The sequence below is a fragment of the Pseudorasbora parva genome, chromosome 18 (genome assembly GCF_024679245.1).
Source record: "Pseudorasbora parva isolate DD20220531a chromosome 18, ASM2467924v1, whole genome shotgun sequence".
NCBI lineage: Eukaryota > Metazoa > Chordata > Actinopteri > Cypriniformes > Gobionidae > Pseudorasbora > Pseudorasbora parva.
In genome coordinates this window covers 11,049,254-11,071,756 of record NC_090189.1, presented here as the reverse complement: position 1 = coordinate 11,071,756, position 22,503 = coordinate 11,049,254, and the positions used below count along the sequence as shown (strand labels likewise).

Genomic DNA, 22,503 nt, shown 5'->3' with positions numbered 1-22,503 from the left:
AGACATGCAGTAATGTTGCGGCTGAATAGCACTGTAAAAAAGAACACAGAAATGTGCTGGTAATTTCCTGCCAGGACATTATCCAGTAAGTTAACGGAAATTTCTGTTAACCCTTAAAAAACAACCTAATTCAATCCGTAATTCAAAATACAGATAAAAAAATAGCGTGAGATCCCTTCATATTTATACAGTACATTGTGCCTTATTGTTACATGCTTCTTTTACAGTGAAGACTGGAAAGGTAGATAAACCATGAGTGAATTAACATAAGAGTTTCTTGTGATCTGTTCATTAACTAAAAAGCCTCCAGAGCTCAAGAGCTGTGGTTAGAATGACTGGCAGCCCCAATTCTCAGGCAAGCTGTCATCATTCTGAACGTATAGAGCAGTGTCAATTGGCAGAAAATGCTGAATACGCAAGATGCTTAGGGCGTCTATCTCACAATTACTGTCCTGTCTCCATGAGTATATTGCTTTAATCATATCAGCCCTCATGTGGGACTATATCCAACAGCCTGTGCATAACAATGTCCTATAATGCCCTCTCACACTTTTACACCCCCAAGCCCTTTAGTGAATCCGGGGCTCAACTGGGAATTTCCTCAGTGCTGTTGTTGTATATTAATTAAAATCAAAGAACTTGCAATATTACAGTTCAGCTGTCTCATATTTTGTGACAGAACAAGCAAAGTTCTTCCAGCGTCTGTAAATATCGACCAAGCCGTGCCAGAGTGAAGTGGTCCACTTTGAAAATCAAGAGCACTCGAGAAAATCTTTATGTAATATCATTATGGAAATTATCGACAGCAGACATTGCCAATGCTGTGTAGGGGAAGTTATGAGCCTCACGCATCTAATCAATCCACATGAACACAACTGTGTTTAACATTTCATCTCCTATTGTCGAATTTCCATCTTCCAGATGCAGTATTTGCTTCATACACTAAGACAGCTCTGTTACACTCTGCAGAGTGGCACATAAAAAGGCTTTCAGTGTTATCGGGGAGAATCAGATACATATTTCATGATTGTTGAAGAACATAGTTCCATTTTTATGGTGGTGAAAGTATCTTAGTATTCTTAGTGTTAGTATCTGGGTATTCATTTCACACACACACACACACACACACACACACACACACACACACACACACACACACACACACACACACACACACACACACACACACACACACACACACACACACACACACACACACACACACACACACACACACACACACAAGGAAAACTGGAATTCATAGTCAAGAATGAGTGAATATAAATATGATTTGTTATTAACAACACTTTCAAAATGACCAGTCCTCCAGTGCAAAGATGGCTTTTTATAATGACAACATAATTCCACTAGGGGGCGTGTCTTGCATTGTAAATGCAAAAGCAACAGAACACTTAGTGGAAGGAAGCCATTAAAGCTCAATTACTTCCTGACAAACTTGACCTCTAGCTATTGAAAGCCAACTTTCAAGCTCTGAGTGATGATAAGGTAATCTCCGACTGTAATGTTTCTCTGTTGATCTTTTTATGTGTTACTTTCTCTAAATAAAAATGTATGTTTTAGTCCGTTGCATTTATTTGGGCTGCTGTGGCCCTTATCAGTGCAAAGGGAATGTTGCTATGCAGAGCACCTTAAAATACTCTCAACATACTCCGACATACACCATCAATCATTGTCATTGTAATGCAGTTGCTGAGGATGACTAGCACATGGGCCAGACAAGAAAATATACAAATGTATTTTTTATTTTTTTTGTACTACTCTGCCTCTGCATAGATTAGAATAACCACTTTCTGAGTATAGGAAATTGCTATTTACATATACATCTGGAATCTGGGTCGTTGTTTTACATTTGAATAAGCTACATGAGATTGTTTTGTAATTACCTCATTGCTCTCAGTAAATGCCTACTTTCATTGTTTAAAGATCTCTATTTCAACATGATTAAACCACTCTTAAAAACAACTTTCAACCCAAATTGGGTTGAATCAACCTAGCATTCTTACCCAACAGTCTCAACTCAGTGTAGGGTAATATGGAGTTGGCCCACCCTTTGCAGCTCTAACTGCTCTAACTCTTCTGGGAAGGCTTTCCACAAGGTTTATTGAAATTTTTGACCATTCTTCTAGAAGCGTATTTGTGCGGTCAGGCACTGATGTTGGACGAGAAGGCCCTACTCCGCTTTCATAATTCATTCCAAAGTGTTCTGTCGAATTGAGATCATGACTCTGTGGAGGCCAGTCAAGTTCCTCCACACCAAACTCACTCATCCATGTCTTTATGGACCTTGCTTTGTGCACTGGTGCGCAGTCATGTTGTAACAGGAAGGGCCCATCCCCAAACTGTTCCCACAAAGTTGGGAGCATGAAATTGTCCAAATTGTCTTGCTATGTTGAAGAATAAAGAGTTCCTTTCATTGGAACAAAGGGGCCAAGCCCAACCCCTGAAAAACAACCACATACCATAATCCCCCCTCCACCAAACTTTACACTTGGCACAATGTCATCGTCACTCCAAAGCATATGTCTCCACTGCTCTAGAGTCCAGTGGTGGCCTGCTTTACACAACTGCATCTGACGCTTTGCACTGCACTTGGTGATTAAGACTTAGATGCAGCGATGGAAACCCATGGAAACCCATTCCATGAAGCTCACTAGTCACTGTTCTTGAGCTAATCTGAAGTCCACATGAAGTTTGGAGGTCTGTAGCTATTGACTACAGAAAGCTGGTGACTTCTTTGCTCTGTGCGCCTCAGCATGCGCTGTCCCCGCTCAGTGATTTTATGTGGCCTACCACGTAAGGTGTATTCGTATGGTGTATTTGCAAAGTTTCTAGTTAGTGGAATGTCTGTTGGGGGAGCATCAAAATAAAGTGTCAGCAGATATTAAGAAGACAGCTTATATTATAATGACTACTAGTTGGCATGTAGTTGCAAAGTTACTTCTAGTTAGTTTTATGAAAGAAGACTCTTACGCGCATCAAGGCTGTATTTATTTGATCAAAAATAAAAACAATAAAAGTATGTTATTATTATTATAATTTTAAATAACTTCCGTTTTCCATTTCAACATGTTAAGATGTAATTTATTCCTGTGATGCAAATCTGAATTTTCAGTATCATTATGCCAGTTTTTAGTGTCACATGATCACATGAATATACTAATTTGGTTCTCTCTTCTTTTTTTGTTTTTATTTTATTTTATCAGTGTTGAAAATAGTCAACTGAACTAAACGTGCTGTATACTCTGAGAGAGTCAGTGGCTTATGTCTGTCTGCGAGCCACTGCATGAATCTGAAGCCTATAGAGTTCAGCTTCTTATGTAAAGTACATATATGAATCAGATGCATGAGATCAGATGGATTAAAGCCTATTTAGCTTCTGCATTCAACTGGGCCTTTAGGGAGCAACATTTAGTTGCTATAGTACAACTTTAGAGTCAGAAACAAAAAGTGTTCCAATCCAGTGTTTCAATACAAATCCTGTTGAAAACTCGAATCTCTTTGGGACAGGCTGTTTTACTCATGGCCCTCAGAGGTGTAGCAAAAGTGCATGAGGAAGCATATTTGCAAAACCAGGGCACGCAATTACCAAACCCACCAATCTAGTATGTCGTCCCCTCCTCCCCTTTTCCTTTCCGGCATCCCCACAGAGGTTTTAATGGCCTGGTCGGGAGCCAGGAGCGCTCTGTGCTGCTTTGCCCTGTAGGCACAAAACTCCAAAACCCTGGGCAGAGAAAACCTGCCGTCACTCGCTGTTAAGTCATGGTGGAACATTTTCAGACATCATAAACAAATAAAATCCAAACAGACAAAGAATAACCTATTCTCTAAATGTTAAAGGCCTAGAAAAAAGAGGGAGATAATGATCTGCTCATTTAAAAGTATATAAAAAACTAAATAACAAAAAAACGTGTTCCTTCCATGAATTAAACAATTACGAGATTAATCACATAATCAAATTTGCATTTTTGAGGCAATAGTCCCCTTTATTTATATACCACTTTATACAACACAGAATACAGGAAAATTATGCCTTTTGTCTGTTGTTCATCTGAAGTCAGATCAGTGTTAATTCAGTTCCGGTAAACGACTCAGTTGATTCAGTTCAGTTAGATTATCAATAAAATAGTTCTGTAAAAAAATGATGTCATTGTCCAGCTCAGTTAAGTTCTCATACAACAGGGTCAGTGCAGTCAAATCAATAATATTGTGGAATATTAAGTGTCTCCATAAATAAATCATAACAATAAAATAACAATATCAACAATAATTTTGAACTACTCTGAAGTTCTCTCTAAATAAAATGATTGTGATTTAAACAAAATGCTACAGTAAAAACCTGTTAAATCTTAAACCTTTTCACCTTGATTCCAAAAGATGGCGATGTCTGATACACATTAATGAAGTGAAGTTTCACTCATAGTTACAGCAGGCAGAAAACAAAAGAACACTTGAAATGGATGAGATTTACTGCAGAGCAAGTTCTGAATGCAATCAAAGTGTCACTGTCACTTGATGGTGGATCTGGTGAAGAAACTGTCAGCGATTTAAATATTAAAGGGGGGGGGGGGGTGAAACACTCAGTTTCAGTCAATCTCATGTCAATCTTAAATACCTATAGAGTAGTGTTGCATCCTTCATATCTCCGAAAAGTCTTTAGTTTTATTATATTTATAAAAGAAATATAGGCTGTACCGAGTCTTTCCGGAAAAAAACGAGCGCCTGGAGGCGTATCGAGTGGGCGGAGCTAAAGAATGACGAATGCGCACAAAGCGGTGACGTCCTCAAGCCTGGAGAAACCCATGGCTATCGATCTCAGCTAATACAGATAATGATCCAGAATCATTCGGAGGCTGAAATAAATTGAACAGGAGAAACAGCAACAGCAGGACGTCCGTCTCTGTGGTAAGTACTGTATTTAGTGACCTGTTCAGTGAGCGTGGAAATCCACTTTGCGATGCGATGTTGTGAAGCTTCCCGTCATTTCTGCGTTCAAATTAGTTCAAATGCAGCGCTGCCTTCCCGGGATGCTGTGCTGAAGCGTTGAAGTCGCTTGATGTCACCCATAGGAATAAAGTGGAGCGCGGCGCGGAGTGTTTATGGGCGTGCATTTGTAGATTATTTGTCTTTCTTATTTCACATCTCTCTTTTTCTCTGTTTTTATCTTCTCCTGTCTCTTCCCCTCATAACGCTGAGCTTTGACTGATATAGACTAGTTTTTCCATTTTCGTCAGTGAAGAAAGTAAAAATATGGTTTACATATTAACATACTGATATTGATATGTTTTATGAATAATTTTCTTGGACATGTTAATTTAGGTACTGTTTATTAAAGTTTAAGTTTATTGAATTAATTCACTATATAAACACCTTCATTACTCATATGCCCAATACTGAAAAAAACTGAGATTTTTATTTTATTTAGGCAACTGAAGGTTACAAATGGAATTATATTAATTTACAATATAAACACATTCCTTATCAATGTGCCTATCTGAAAATGGCTTTAATATTTCTTGTTCGTTAATTAGGCCTAGGCTACATTATGAATCATATAGGCATATTTTCAACTCAAAATGACGAAATTAGACAAATGATTATTAATTTGCCTGAATATTTTTGTCTATTGTTTAACATTTCTAACTTAAAGCAGCAGCTGTCAAACATAAATGTTTATTTCAACTGATTACATTTCTCTTACTTTACGTTGTCGAGTTGCGCGTAAAGCCTGCCTACTCTGATTTGATTGGTTTTCTCAAATATTTTGACATTGACGAGCGGTGACAGACCAATGAGGCTCAGATTTACACACACACACACACATACACACACACACACACACCTCTGCTTCTGACGTGGGCTCTGATCGGTGCCGCTGCGGCAGCGAATTGAAGAACTCAACACACAGACAGACTTAAAGACGGGACAAAGCCTAAGCCTGCTGCCAGTTTCATATGTTTTAAAGGTTAATCGCATATTTTTTAGGGAGGCTGAGGCATAAGTTAAGGGGGGGCTGAAGCACCCCTAAAAAGGGCCTAGCGACGCCCATGTTCCGCTCTATCGACTTCAAGCCGACCCATACTCGAAAAAAACTCTCCGAAACTTTGTGAGAAACCGGAAGGAGTATTTTTGACACAGAAATACTCCATCAAACGTCCAACATTAGTTTTTGAAACTTTGTCTATGTTTAGGATGGGAATCCAAATCTTTAACAGTGTAAAAAGCTCAGTATGCATGAAATAGCATTTTACCCCCTCTTTAATTTTGAAGATAAAAAATTATAATTTGGAGAATATATTTGAGATGGCGAATATGAGGCAGATGCTGAATGTACTAGGAAATGAGCTCTGACAGTGATGATGTAAAACATCTGCTCAAACTGAACCCTTCCAACTCTAAATATGCTTTATTTTATTATTCTGTAACTGTAACTGATATCCTTTTATATTATCGTGACCGGTAGAGGTCCATCTGTATTAGATTTGGGTCGCTAAAGACCCGAAAATGCAATAATGATTGGCAAAACCCTCGTGTGTTTAATGCTGTTAATTGGTTAACAGTAAGTTTCTTTATATGTGTTTTTTCTTATCAGTTATGTGCATTTAATGTTATTAAATTAATGTTTATTGCATTGCTTTACTGTCGTGTGTGTTAGCATGATGGTGTTCAGTATTTGTGTGTGTGACACTGTGCACATGTTACTATTTTTACCCTCTCAGCTTGTGATGTCACGTTTAGTTTTGAGTTTTGGTTTATGGGCTCATGTATTTTATTTTGAAGTTTTGTTGCTTTGTTGCTTATTTCTTGTTCTGTGACTACCTTGCCCTAATGTGATGCCTTGATTGTTTTATTGTGTACAGGTGTGTCTTGTTTAGTCATTAGTCTTTTTATAGCCCTCGTGTTCCTATTTTGTCTTGTGTTTCTGTGTTTCTTTTCAAGTTCAGTTCATGGTTTGAGTCAAGCCAAGTCTTTGTTTATTGTGTATTTTGTTCATGTTTATGTTAATAAACTGCACATGGGTTCACCTTCAACTTGCCTTAAGTGAACTTGGCTGCTTGTGATGAGTTTTAATTATTCATGTGACTCTCTCATCACCACCTGTTTTTGGTGGTTGTCAGTGTATTTCAAAGGTAAAACAGATATTATAGTTCAATAGGTTTTTACTGTAAATATCTGGCAACCACATCAACCGTTTTTTTACCGTAAATGTCACAGTCTTTCATGAATTACAAAAAAAAAAAAAAAAAGACTGCTGTATATGGACCCTTCCCCGCTCTACACTCATTGGATACTGTAGCTGGTCGAATCTGTTTTCTCTCTTTCCCCCATAATCAATGCTTCAATGATTCATAGTTTCAGAGATATATTGTTTCCAGTTACCACTCTTATAACATTTTGAACTGCCTGACTGTAAACATTTTTTTTATCAATACTAAGTTATGACAATATATGTCTTTGCATTGCTTTAATCAATATTATAACTCATCAAATTAAGCAATTTTCAACTTTTTTTATAAGTTATGCACTCATTTAAGTTGAAATGACTTAAAGGTGCACTATGCAGCTTTCGTCCACTGGAGGGCGCCTATTCAAAACAAATCGTAGTTTGATGACACAAAGTGTGAGCGCAGCATCTTGGGAGATGTGGTCTTCTCATCACAGCCGGTGGAAAATAGGACTCGGGCAGAAATCACATTCATGCATGCGGTTATTAACGTTACTGTAGTCTAAAGCAGAGCAGGACCGAGTGTTATGGACCTGAGCACAGCTGCTGGAGCGATTGTTAAACAAATACCCGCCTCGCGAATACCGGGACTTTTATTATGACGGGACGGGACACATTCGCCGGGCGCCTCTTCCGGTTATGATTTTGAGGTAATGTAGCTCTGTTTATCATATTAGATACATTTATGTGTGTTCAAAACGATGTTATGACTTTACTCCGTGCGTTTACTTGTTCACACTGCTAAGAGTAAAGCGCTCCTGCCAAATAAAAGCCGAAACCGAGGGTAACGCAGATATGACGCAATTGACAGGCGACTCCCTCAAATGCAATGCTGAAACGTCCCTGTCCTTAGTTAAAATAGCAATTTTCTCACAATTTACAAATAGTTGGAAACTTCTGGGATATTGCAGGTACTCAACTGAACAAAATATATAACACCGGCCTAGTGGTTTTTGGATATTTTACTGCAAAAATACTACATAGTTCACCTTTAAATATCCAAGTTCATTGTACTTATGCAACAGTGTTGAATGTCTGTTGTGGAATACAATTTGGAAGCATCTTGTACATTTTTAATCACAAATGAAATCAAAGAATCACCTAAAGGATTATGAAGAACACCATAATAATACTGTGTTTGACCCACTTTCACCTTCAGAACTGCTTATGTGGAATTGATTGAACACAGTGCTGAAAGCATTCTTTAGAAATGTTGGCCCATATTGATTGGATAGCATCTTGCAGTTGATGGAGATTTGTGGGATGCAGATCCAGGGCACGAAGCTCCCGCTCCACCACATCCCAAAGATGTTCTATTGGTTTGAGATCTGGTGACTGAGGGGGCCATTTTAGTACATTGAACTCATTGTCATGTTCAAGAAACCAAATTGAAATGATTCGAGCTTTGTGACATGGTGCATTATCTTGCTGAAAGTAGCCATCAGAGGATGGGTACATGGTGGTCATAAAGGGATGGACATGGTCAGAAACAATGCTCAGGTAGGCCGCGACATTTAAACGATGCCCAATTGGCACTAAGGGGCACATCATGCACAGCTTTCAACTGTATTTTGAAAATGTTGTATTCTTTTTTTCCACTTCACTGTAAAAATTAAAATTAAACTTAATTCAGGTCTCCAATTGAAATATTTAAAAATCGTAATTTTGTAACATTTGGCAATTTTTTTTTCTTCTATGAACATAACATGGAAATAACATCACAACATTTATTTCCATCAAGAGGTGCATCAGATTTTGTTCAAGATCTTGTATTGACAATGCAAGAGTCAAGCACTCTTGTCAAGTATAAAGTCTCCTCCAGCACATTCCAAAGACTTTCAATGAATTAAAAGGTGCATTTTGTAACTTTTCTGTCCACTAGAGGTTGCCTATTCAAAACAAAGGCGTAGTTTGATGAAGGCAAGTTTAAGTGCAGCATCTTGGGACATGTGGTCTTCACCTCACAGCCGGGGGAAAAGAATCGGGATAGGACTCGGGCAGAAATTATGTACATTAATGCGAATATTAACATTACTGTAGTATGAAGCAGTGCAGGGCCAAGTGTTGTGGAGCTGAGCAAGGCCGCTGAAGCGATTGTTAATAAGATGGTAATAAGCCACACTCCTCGCGAGCAACGGGAATTGACAGAGTCGCCGGCGCCATTTTTGGTTTTCCGGTCATGAGTATGAGGTAACGGACCTCTGTTTATCATATTAGATACATCTGTGTGTATTTAAAATGATGTTATGACGTTACGTAAAGTTCTTTAAGATTTTGAAAAATCTGCTCTGTATTTTTTACTGCACAAGAGGTGTGATCTAGCCTGGATGCCAGCCGAACTTAGCCCTGCCCACAAATTTTTTTGGTCGGGCAGTTCGGTCTGGCATCGCTCCATAGAGGAGTAATTATCTCCGAACAGAAACTGTTTGGACCAATGAAATCATCAGGGCGGGCTTTAGACGATGACGGACAGATGATAAACAGTAACGTAATCATGCACGTCATCAAAGGGGCTTGGATTATATTTACTCGAATCCTAAACGAAGAGCTTGTTTCTATATGCATTCACCATCACAATTTCTCTCAGAAATGATGATCATGTTGGGTAAGTACTCTGTGTATCATTAAATTCTTTTATTTTTTTTACAACACTGGCTAAGATCGTTTATTCCAGCGTGCGTGCAGACAGGGTTGCCAAGTTTTTACAACAAAACCCGCCAACTACTAGCCCTAAACAATAGCTTCTCGGGGGGTTCTCCTGAAAAAAAAGGGCGTTTGGGGGGTAAAATGTGTGTTATTTTGGCAAGGTTGCCTGCTAAAATTCGCACTCATGGGTCTATATATCACATAATAGTTGCTTAAACCCGCGGACATAGAAAACAACTCGCGGAAAAAAACGCGGACTTGGCAACACAGTGCAGCTGAGCTCTGTTGACATTTGACAATGCGTCGCTTCGTTGCTCTGATTGGTTGTAGGTCTATCCAATGGAGGTCTTTCCTGGTTCGGTTTAAACACGCCCCATGATCACAACCCAATGGAGCAGTTTCAGACTCGACTAGTATTGAGTATGACCACGTCAGGCTAGGTGTGATCAACAGGCATAGTTCAAATGTCTCTGTATCCAATTGGACAATTAGATAGTCCTTAAACCAATCAGACCACAAGAGGCGTGATCATCTGGCATCAATACATTGCTTCTCTATCTGTAATTGTGTTAAACCTGCCAATAGCGCGCCAGGTGGATAAGCCTGTGATTGGTTCCCGCAAATGTGTAACAGAAGCAGGAAAAATGAATGTAAAGGTTTCCAGACTGAGCTGCAGGGCAAAATCAAATCGCCGGCAGATCAGGCTTTTCAGGCCTGGTTTACCCAGTCTAGGCCTGAAAACAAAAATTCAGCGGTCTGTTTTAAAATAGCACTCATTCTGCCTCTCTCCGGATTCTGTTTTGAAGGAAGAAATGTCAAAGCTGTAGCACAGTACTTTGGAGTGACATTTAGTTCATCCAAACCCTGCTATTTGTGGCTTGAAACAGTTTCCCCCCTGTTAGTCATAGAAGCAGTGCTAACTCACACCACACACACCCTTACCTCAGCCATGTTACACCACTATGCCCTTTTAGTTTGAAAAAACTTTTTCATGACACCATTTAAGAAACGTTCACTGTAAAAAAAAAAAATCTGGTCTCCAACAGAAAAATGTCTAGTGACTGATCACATCTAAATGTTGCAGTTGGTCAAATGTAATTTCTGTGAATTAAATTGCATCAATTCACAGAATTTTAATTTGGCCAGTTGAAAATGTGATCAGTCACTAGAAAATGTTCAATTGGAGACATTATTTTAACAGTGTTTTAATGTAATCATTAAAGTGAAATGAATCTATCTGATCAAAACAATATGTATAACAACTTTTAGTCTCTTGCAGGGGTCACATGCAGGCATGTGTGGTGATTCCTGCACCCCAAGGTAAAGTAGGAAGCTCTGCTCAAGTTTAAAAGAAAGACTTCCAGGGTCAATAATGGCACAGGGTGAGGGAAATGAGCGTGAAGGGGAGAAGATTGGAGAAGAGATGGGATGGGAGGAGGGGTGGAGGTGGAATTCTGTGGTAAAAGTACTAAACTCCCATTCCTCAGTAGCTCTCAGGCAACACACGGCTAACATTAGAGTGTACGACTGCTGACCCCAGAACAGAATTTCAAGCACAAAAGAACACTGAGAGGTGTAACAGTATGAACTCTTAAAGGGATAGTTCACCCAAAAATTAAAATTATGTCATAATTTACTCAACCTCAAGTTTTTCCAAACCTGCATGAATTTCTTTATTCTGCCGAACACAAAAGACATGATATTTTAAAGAATGTCGGAAACCAAACTTTTTCTAGTCCCTATATGGAATTCATATTCATTTGGAAGTCAATAGGGTCCATCAACTGTTTGGTTACCCATATTCTTAAAAATATCTTCTTTTGTGTTCAGCAGAAGAAATACATTCATATAGGTTTGAAACAACTTGAGGGTAGGATGACAGATTTTTTTTTTTTTTGGGTGAACTATCCTAGCAATACCTAATGGGAGGTTGTGATGACAACTACATTGATTCTTCACAATATTTTGCAACCAATAATAATAATAATAATAATAACAACAATAATAATAGGCTAATAAAATAAAATAAAATATTGATTTCAGAATTAAGATATAATATCCTATAATAAAAGTTCCATGAAGATATTTTATAAATGTCACACTGTAAAATATGTAAAAGGGGTATTATTAGTAGTAATATGCATTGCTAAGGACTTCATTTGGACAAGGTTAAGGACATTAAGGTTATTTTCTCAATCGTTTTTTGTATCCTCATATTCCATATTTTCAAATAGGCTAGTTGTCTCCTAACAAACCAGTGACCATACATCAATGTAAAGCTTATAGCTTTCATATGATGTGTTCTCAAATTTCCACAAATATATCCTTATATGATGACTGGTTTCACGTTTGACAAAAGGGTTTGATCCCATATTAAAAAAAATATATATATATTAAAAAAAGTATTTTTTTTTTCTTTTTCTGAAGTCTATCATATCTTTCACATTCTGAAAATATTAAATTAGTAAAATTGTGCGTTTATGTTTTAATTAAATCACATTTGTTTTTAAACATCTTTGTGGCAACTTTAGACCTTATCGCTTAATATGCAAATATGTGGGTATTTAATGAGATTGAGTCACTTGTTTAAAGACACACGTTGGAGGCGGGTAAGGAAAACCTACACCCAAACCTGCTCATTTCTTTAGATTTTTTGTTTTGGTTGCGTTACAGATCATATCTCGACGCCTGGCCACCGCGGACTGCGCCTCACTCTAACAACTTTTCGTGGTATTTTCCTCCCAGTCGAGGAGAGTTTCTATAGAGACGCCTCGTGTTGCTGGTGTGACGGGTCCTGCTCTGGTGGAAAGTAACCAATGAGAGGCAGGAGTGCGGTGTCTGGTTACTCCCTCTCTTCAGCGAGCAGGAGGGCTCACAGACGGAGAGAGAGAGATCTGAACCTCTCGGGCTGGAAGGGTGACTCGGCTTCCCAAAGGAACCAAAGACCGCTTGTCTTTAGCCTCTCAGTTTACTCGGATTCTGCAAGCTTTTACTCAAAACAAGAAGTGCGGCCTGGGTTACTTAAAAAAAAAAAAAAAAAAAAAAAAAACGGATAACATGGACCTTACGGCCGAAGTAGATTTTATGAAGTAAAACCTGTTGCCAGTTCGACCCGGGCTGGTTTTCCATTTCAGGTTTACTGGTGGATGTGATGCTGGACTCTTGTTTGCGCTCTGGCTGGTAGTTGGAGCGAAGTTTGAAGTCGTAGGCCACTTATTTGCGAGGTAAGTTTTTGTTTTTACATCAATAACGTTACTTTGTTGAGTTTGATGCTGCTGCTTGCAAACTTTACCAGCTTTTATATTAGTCTATAAACCGCGCAAGTAGCTTTACACACCATGAGGCACCAGGCTTTGGATTAGGAAAGGTTTGTGTGTGTATTCGGGGAAAACACCTTCTATTCGAACTTTATTCGAGTTTTATCATCACAGTCTACAGCAAGATCAAAGAAGGTGTTATGTATTTGAACATATGAGCTCTGCAAATGCAAAATGTGCCAAGGGTTGTGTTGGATGGTGGAGCGAGTTGGAAGTTACCGCAGGTGTTTTGCTGATGGTGACAATTGGTCCACTTCACGGTCTCTTTTTTGATAATTTTGTGCGTTTGATATGTATTTTCAGTCAGTAATATTGTAATGAAAGACTCTATCCTTATTTTTTTGTTATAATTATTGTAGGCAAGGTGTTAGCTCCTTTTTTATAGCCTGACCCCCCCCACCCCCCAATCATCTTAATCTCAAGTATTAATATCACGGCTATTCATTTATATCTATGTTTAATGCTGAATTGTGAAGTTTAAGTTAGAAAGCATGTTTGAATGTGGTACTATAACATCAATTTCAAACCAACAATAAAGTACGATGGTATTTCTTGCTAGAAAACTAACTAACTAACTAATTTGACGACCATTGCACATGAAAATGGATTGTAAACTTTCATATATTAATATGGTAGCAAAAGAGACACTTCTTTATATTGTAATGCCCAGGTAAAGTCTTTCTTATAACCTGACATAGAAGCTGCGTCGCTATCAAATAATTTGAATAAAATAATCATAAATGACCTAAAAGTAATGAAAGTGCGTTTAGTATCGTCATCCCAGATCATTACCGTACCATGGCACTTCCACAGTACTTTTTTGCAAAAGTTAGAAGGTTGCACTCTTCTATTTGATGACCATCATCACGAGCTTGAGAAACCTTTCATCCCCATGCACTTCAGCTTTCCAAAGCTGTCATTTTAGAGCTGAAACTTGTCATTTTTAGTCTGTTTATATCTCACGATGCCACTCCTGAACTAATGGCAGGCGGAACTGTCTCTTTCCAGTGTAAACATGAGGAGTTCTTATGAAATGATGCTGTGTGTGGTTTGCAGTTCACAGAATTAGCAGTGAAAAAGAAGGTTTCTGGAATCACAGAGGAATGTTCCTGACACTGAGGGTGTCTGATTCATCTAGCCATAGTTATAGGGGCCAATACAAGTTCTTGTTTTCTTTTGTGCGGTGGTCCCAAGGTTTGTTTTATCCTCTGTGCTGAGCTCAATGGATCTTTTGTTTCATGTCTCTATTGCAGTTCATACAGTTTGGGCAGTGCTTACATCTGGGTTGTGTGAATCTGGCTCGGTAATCTTGCCTAGACAAACATCTCAAAGTTAATTTGTGCTGCACAGGAGATGGTTTACCAAGTCACCATGACATCAAAACGGATAGTTATTGTTTTTTTTTTAAATGGAATATTGCAGTATTTATTATTTAATATGTGTCAGTGCACATCTTTTTTCCCCCTTCTCTTCTCTTCTCTTCTCTTCTCTCCCTCTTTCTCTCTCGTGTGCCCTCATAACTTCATTAATCAAAATAACTTTCCCTCCCTCTTGCTCATCTCTTCTCGTGTTTACCGGCACGAGGGCGGGACAACCTGTCACTCACATAAGATCACAGCAAAAGCAAATAAAAAACATTTAATGGTTCAATAAATTTACCATGGTCAATACCGAATCTCGTCCTACTTTTTTTTTTTTTGTCCTAGAAGCCGTTTCCCTTGAATGTACACCACAATATTGAAGAAAATGCAACTTTTGTTTCATGCTGATTTTAAAGATGAAGGATGTAATATTGACAGCTAGTGGTTAAAATGGGCACTGCAGTTTCAAATTTCAAAATATTGGAAAGAGTTGTTTGCCCTGCCCCCTCTTCCTCAGTCTCGAAGCTCATGCGGGTTGCCAGATTCAGGACACGCAACAGGAACAAGCGCAATTGTCAATGGAAGTTAATGTGTCTGACAATATAAGGATGAATATTCCTCTTCTGAGGCTTTTTAGGTCTGATAGAATCTGTTGTTTCTTTGTTTGTTGGCTTCAATGGCTGCAATACACTGTATTTTCCACCTACTGGCAACCCAAGGTGTCAAAATACTATTGGATAAATTGGCAGTGGGCGGGATCATACGCACCAAAACAAAAGCAGACATTTCGACACAGCACGCACATTTCAAAGTAAAATAACTGACTGTAGAATTGTTTTTCAGAGAAACAAGAATGTATTTCGTAAATAACGGCAAACATGGTATTTTTAGGTATACAGTCAAAAACACTTACATACAGCACCTTTAAGGCTGGTTCACACCGAGTATAATAACGATAAAGTTTTATAAATCGTTCTGAATTTAAAAGAATAGCAGTGCACACCAACACTATAACAATAATGGCACAGATAAACAATATAATTTGAATCATTGTCAAACAAGTGTTTTCCAGTTGATGAATGATAAAAAGATTGAGCATTTAAAGCGACAGGCGACAACTTAGAATACTCACTTATTTGTCGTTATAATTATCTGCGTTCTTTGGTATGAACAGATATTAAAGATACAATTTACAGGGCTAACAACGTCATTAGAATCACTTTTTTAAATAATCTTTTTCTAGCTGATGAACAATAAAAACATTGACAGCCAATCAGAATCCACCAGACTTTAAAAAGCTGGAGCATTGAAAGAGTTAGTATACCCAAAAATGAAAATTAGCCCATGATTTACTCACCCTCAAGTCATCCTTGGTGCATATGACATTCTTCTTTCAGACGAATAAAATCTGAGTTGTGTTAAAAATGTCCTGGCTCTTCCGAGCTTTATAATGGCAGTGAATTGTTGGGTCATTTTTGAAGTCCATAAAGGTGCCTCTATCCATCATATAACTGCTCCATGCGGCTCCGGGGGGCTTAATAAAGGCCTTCTGAAGCGAGCTGGGCGTGTTTTTTGTAAGGAAAAATATAAAAATAATTGCAAGTCAGCTTATGGTGAAGAGTAACCCTTGACCCTTGATGAATGCAGAAGTGCAGAGGATAGAGCAAAAAAAAAAAAAAAAAAAAAACTGTCATGAGTTAGAAGTCTAAAGGAGAATTTTTAAAGAGAAATGAGGGAAGTTTTTGATATAAGAGAAGAGGGTTTGAGTTTGTTTTCCCAGCCCTTTCCACGAGAGGCTTACAAAGCTTGTGATGCATTAGGGGTTACTCTTTCACTGTAAGTCAATTTGGGCACCTCTGACTGTCGAAAACTCCCCCCCCCCCCCCCCCCCCCCAGCAGTTATATGAAGGATATATGCACCTTTATGGACTTCAAAAATGACCCAACAATTCACTGCCATTATAAAGCTCGGAAGAGCCAGGACATTTTTAATACAACTCAGATTATATTCGTCTGAAAGAAGAATGTCATATGCACCTAGGATGACTTGAGGGTGAGTAAATCATGAGCTAATTTTCATTTTTGGAGAACTAACCCTTTAAAGTGGCATATGATGTAACTGCATTTTGACACACAAATGGAATATCATTATGGCACAGAGAAACAATATCATTGGAATCGCTTTCTTCTTCATTATTTACTTCTTTCCTAAATAATGCAGGATTAAAAACATTGACAGGCAGTCAGAATCCACTGAACCTTAAAGAGCTTAAGCATTTAAGGCAGCAGACAACATACCTGCAGTTTGTAATGAACAGATAGTCATTGTGCATTGGTGTGGACGCTAATAATTGTTTTAATCATCTTTATAGTTATCATTATTGGCATGAACTGGCCTTTGGCAACCCAACTCTGATACTGTGTAAAAGCACATTTGAACTTTTGACAATTCAATCCATCAGTTTTAGCCCTGCATTTTGAGTGCTTATCGAAATTGGATGTATTTGAAAGTAGGCCAACATTGAAAGAGGTTTACCTTGGTCCAGTGGATGAGGTCACCTCTGACCTGTCTGAATCCAGCTGCTATGTATTTCTGTTTGCTGTGAGCCTTTCAAATGGATTATGGCGCTTATTATGTGACGTAACAGCCATTTGGATGGTGCATTTGACAGGTGGGTAAGAAAGGGCACGAGTGCTGGTTTGCTTGCTTGTTATGTTTGTGTAAATGTTTATTCTGTTTCCTAACATTCGGGTGAACAGGAATCCTCTGTAGGCGACTTTGATAAAGTGGCACAACAATCTTGGTTGGCCTCAGGTTTTACAAAAAGAATAACATAAGCATTGTGCCGACATGTTTTTCCTGTCCTGCTTTAAGGAGATCTTTCTCGCTGGATTGAGAAATGTGTTGAACGGAAGTCTCAGTTTTGATGGCCGCCTGGATCAAGCCGCACCCTCACACCTTTGATGCTAATTCTGCTCTTTCAGCGTGTTATTTTGTTCTGGCCTGTCTCCACTGAGGAAATTCCATCTCTGCTGAACCACAGTTCAGTGCGCTTTTACACACCAGACGCGCACAGCTCAGGTTTTTAGTTCGGCTAAATTCAGTCGTCTATGTGAGGTGCTTTTCTTTAGAATGTGCATTTGCACTCTGCTTTGTGCTTATTCTGAGAAGTTTTTTTTGTTTTTTTTGTCTTTTATATACTACAGACAGATTTAGCTTTTTGAGTCAGTGCTGGTGCATCATTTTTAAACTATTTATTCAAATAAAATGGCTTTTTAGACACTGAAATAAAGCTTTCATACAGCTTAAATGTTTTCTAGTATGATGAAGTCCTGTTTAAAAGTTCGGGGTCAGTAAGATTAAAAAAAAAAGATATTAATGTTTTTATACAGCAAGGATACATTAAACTGATCAAAAGTGAGATTAAAGTTTTCTGTTTTAAATAAATGCTGTTCTTTTGAAAAATCTATTCATCAAAGAATATGTGCAACTGTTTTCAGCACTGATAATAATAAATGTTTCTTGAGCTGCAAATCAGGATTTTAGAATGATTTCTGAAGGATCATGTGACTCTGAAGGCTGGAGTAATGATGCTGAAAATGCAGCTTTATTATCACAGGAATGAGTTACATTTTTAAAATATATTCAAATAGAAAAGTTAATTAAAATTTTAACATTATTTCACAATAATACTGTTTTTGCTGTATTTTGGTCAATTAAATGCAGCCATGTAGTCTGGCAAGTAAAATAAAAGATCGCAAATAGCGACTCGAGCTTCTGTGTGTCCAAACTTACTGACCCACAGTGTAATTGCTAATGTTTGATATGGTGAGTAACTAGACTTTTACTTTTGCATTAGCAATGCTAGGCTGGTTGCCAGGTTGTTCTTGAGTTGATTTTCTTTTCTAGTAATACAGTGAGAGTAAGCTTTAATATAAAAATGGAAAATAAAAAAAAATCCTGGAGAATTTTTGATTTACATATTTTGGGTTTTTCCAGGAGGGAAACTTATTGAGAGCGCTCATATTTTGCTTTCTACTAGTATTGTATATTCAAGTCAAAGCAGGCCGTTGCCCCGGGCACAGTGTGTATATCTTTGGCCTAGGCTCAACACGTGGCGGATATTAGAGCGTTTGACCCTGAGAAGCAGCCACGAGTGGGCAGTTTTATTCCGGAGGCCTCTGGTTTTTCTCCAGAGTTCTAGTTGAGAGGCTTGATTTATCACACCATCGGGAGAAGAAAAAAGAAAAGCCTCACCCTCACTGGTCTGGGATCAGAGCTGCCCTGCGTGAGTTACAAGCTTTACCATTACAAAATTGATCTCACAACCAACAATTGGACCTAGCAAACATTGAATGCAGAAATGGTTTTGGGACTAAAGAGTTCACCTAAAAAGAAAATTATTTCATAATGTACTAGCCATTCTATGTGTAAATTACTTTCTTCTTTCAACACAGTTTTTTGAAACCCAAAAAAGCACATTCATTCATATTAAAAGCAATCCAAATGGCTCCAGGGGTTAAAAGCCTTCTGAAGTGAAGTGTTTTTTTTTTTAATTTTCTTTTTGTGTGTCATTTTTCAGGCGAACTAACCGTTTAAAGGTACACTGAAATTAAAATGGAAGTTTTTTTTTAGTTTGTAGTGTGACAATGTCAGCCTTAAAGTTATGAATAAGCTGCTGTGTTCCAAAACAATGACAAAATTCGCATTTAGGATATATAAGCATTCAAAAGGGTCAGTTTTGAACACATTTACTAATTTCTACATGGTGAACAGCACATAGCACACTATATATGTGATAGGAAACGATTCAGTGTAAACATGCTTTCAGTTGAGGCAAATGAAGTCTGGTTTAACGTAAGTTTCACGCACCGCAGCAGCGCGCACACATAGTCTAGACCAGAGCCGTTGATTAGAGATACGAGAGCGCAGCGCGGATCATATGTGCGGTTAGCGCAGACAACACACATATAGGACCTATTTGAATTTAGCACAGAATGCAGTATTTCAAAGCGGTTATAGAGATTATGATGATAAACGGTTAGAGGAAACGGGCTTTACCAAACAGAAAGGCTCAAGTTGTCAGACTGTGATATTAACTAAACGCTATTGGCTGTTTCAAAAAAGGGGAGGAGCTGCTAACAGCTGGAGCTGTTTCAGGGGAAATCGCGTCAACACATTGAATAATGCGCTGTGTTTCAAGGCACTTCAGTGAATTTAAAGTACATTGGGAGTTGAATTAGGGCTGCACAATATCAAAGACTTTATATATAGGAAGACTGTGCACTCTTATTACTTATGAATGGCAGAAAGTGCAATGCCAGATATGGTGAATTAGCTCCGCCTTCTAAATTAAAGAGCCAATCGTTGATTAGTTAAGTCATCCCGTCACTGCAGTTGCTGTTAGACGCTCCGGTTACCATAGAAACAGGCAGTGTACTGAGATGCGTGCTTGGGAATGCAAAATAGCTCTGTCCAGGAAAAATACCAATACAATTTATCAGTTGTTGTCAGATTTCATTGGTGATTTTCAAATATGAAATTTTAATCATTAGCTTGGCAAACAGTTTTGGAAAAGGTAATGCTTCCCCATTCAAAGAAATAGGTGCATGCCCGAGAGATGTTTCAAAGATGGCCACCAACCAAGTAAAATGACTTGTCATAAAGAGGGACTTTGACAATATATCGTTTCAGCATCGACATCGAGACAGAGATGTGTGCATATACGATGTGCAATGTCAGTAAATAGGGGCAGATGCATTCACAAGTATTGGGAACGCATTCACAGATGGAAAGTTTAATATATCACAGAGTGAAAGTTGGCATACATTTAAGTCCTGTCAGTTTTAACACTCAAATGAGTTTTAAAGTCCCTGTGGACCGGAAGTAGCAACTGAGTTTTATTTAGTGCTGTGACGTATTCCCAAGTGAAACGGAAGGGATTGGTTAAAGGGGGGTTTGCTGTTTCAAGGGGGGAAATGCTGTTTCATGCATACTGATCTTTTTACACTGTTAAAGATTTGGAATCCCATACTAAACATAGACAAAGTTTCAAAAGTTAAGGTGGACGTTTGATGGGAGTATTTCTTTGTCAAAAATACTACTTCCGGTTAGTCATAAGTTTCGGCAAGTTTTTTGAGATCATGCGTCCCCTTTGACGTTAATGGGGGCGGAATTTCCTTGTATGGGCCTTACGGACAATTCTACCGGAAGCGCGTGAGAGAGAGCGAGGGAGAGAGCGAAAGCAACAGGCTACGCCCATCAAAGCGCTGGCTTGTAGGATGCTAAACAGGTGATATAACCAGTAGCTACTGACTTACCCACTGATAGGCCGGCGGTCGATCTGTATTAGCACTTTCCTCACGCGACGGGCGAATCACTTTCCTCACAGAGCGACTCACTTTCCTCACGCGGCAGGCGAATCACTTTCCTCACTGAGCGAATCACTTTCCTCACTGAGCGAATCACTTTCCTCACTGAGCGAATCACTTTCCTCACTGAGCGAATCACTTTCCTCACTGAGCGAATCACTTTCCTCACTGAGCGAATCACTTTCCTCACGCGGCGGGCGAATCACTTTCCTCACTGAGCGAATCACTTTCCTCACAGAGCGAATCACTTTCCTCACGCGGCGGGCGAATCACTTTCCTCACTGAGCGAATCACTTTCCTCACTGAGCGAATCACTTTCCTCACAGAGCGAATCACTTTCCTCACAGAGCGACTCACTTTCCTCACTGCAGCGCGCTGCTGCACACGTCATCATTTAGCTCCGCTCACACGACACGCCCCCACCCGCTCGGCTTTTTTCGGAAAGACTCGGAACAGCGCATCTTTCTTATATAATTATAAGAAAAATAAAGACTTTTCGGAGATATGCAGGATGCAATGCTACTCTATAGGTACTCAAGATTGACATGACACTGACTGAAACTGAGTGTTTCACCCCCCCCCCCCCCCTTTAAGGATATTCAAATCCAAGCCATCAAACTCGCGTCATCGGAAAAGCAAAGCCATTCTACACTGGAAGTAACTTTTTTGATTAAAGATTACCGCAACAAACCATTTTTTTACTGTGTATTAACACGGATTGTTTTCCCTAAGACCTGTAATGTGTGCAAACAAAGTAAACCGGGTCTATTTTGGTTTCATGAGGACTTTAAACATTCATTCGCAAGAAGACGTGAAAGAGAACTTGATTGGAAACTCGCATGCTGTTTTCTGAACACAGTCAACACTGAATCCAGTTCCCTTTTTTGTCTTTTTGAGGTTGAATGGACACATGCATTCAAAATGTATGTCTCTGTGAATGTTCTAGTAAACACATTACAGAACGTAAACAACTGAGAAAGACAACTGATCCGTATCAGTTTATTGGATCTGTGCATTCAGTCTTAAAGTGACAGCAGCCTAATATACCTGCTGTAGTCAATGGTGTTATTGTTAATCAAATTATCATTTTGGCACTATATAATATTTGAGTCATTTGCCACTGAAAGTCACAGTACAAGATCATTAAATGTTCCGGAAAATAAGGTACATTTTTATTTTTCATTGGGTTCTTTCACAACATTTTCTTTTTTTTCCTTTAACTTCATAAATTAAACATTTTGAGTCTATTTGGCTGCCCCGGTAGAGCTTGGGAAGGAAAGAAGAAGAGACAAGGAGGAGTTGATTTGCATAGTCCCCATAGATCTGTTCCTCATAGCAACCTTGTTATTACTAGAGATGGAAGAAAGGAAAGTAGTAACTGCCAGTGATGAGTGTAGAAATGATAGGCTTCCTGAGCAATGAACAATCATGATGAACTTGCACAAGCATAACGGTGGAATAGGAAAAGAGAAATGAAGATCAGGGGCGGGGTCAATCTTTCAGCCAAGTAGTGTGACTCATCCAGGGTAAAAGGGAGTCCTGCCTCTACCTTGTAACAGTGTGT

At 38.7% G+C, this 22,503-nt stretch overlaps 1 protein-coding gene across 7 annotated transcripts in view; it reads left to right on the top strand.

The window, feature by feature from the left end:
• Positions 1–12,918: 12,918 nt before the first annotated feature.
• Positions 12,919–22,503, top strand: part of ptpn13 (protein tyrosine phosphatase non-receptor type 13) — a 117,533-nt gene continuing 107,948 nt past the window's right edge. For all 7 annotated transcript variants that reach the window (XM_067424273.1, XM_067424270.1, XM_067424275.1 and 4 more), the window contains exon 1: positions 12,919–13,113. The gene's annotated coding sequence lies outside the window, so the exon portion shown is untranslated. The remainder of the gene's footprint in view (positions 13,114–22,503) is intronic.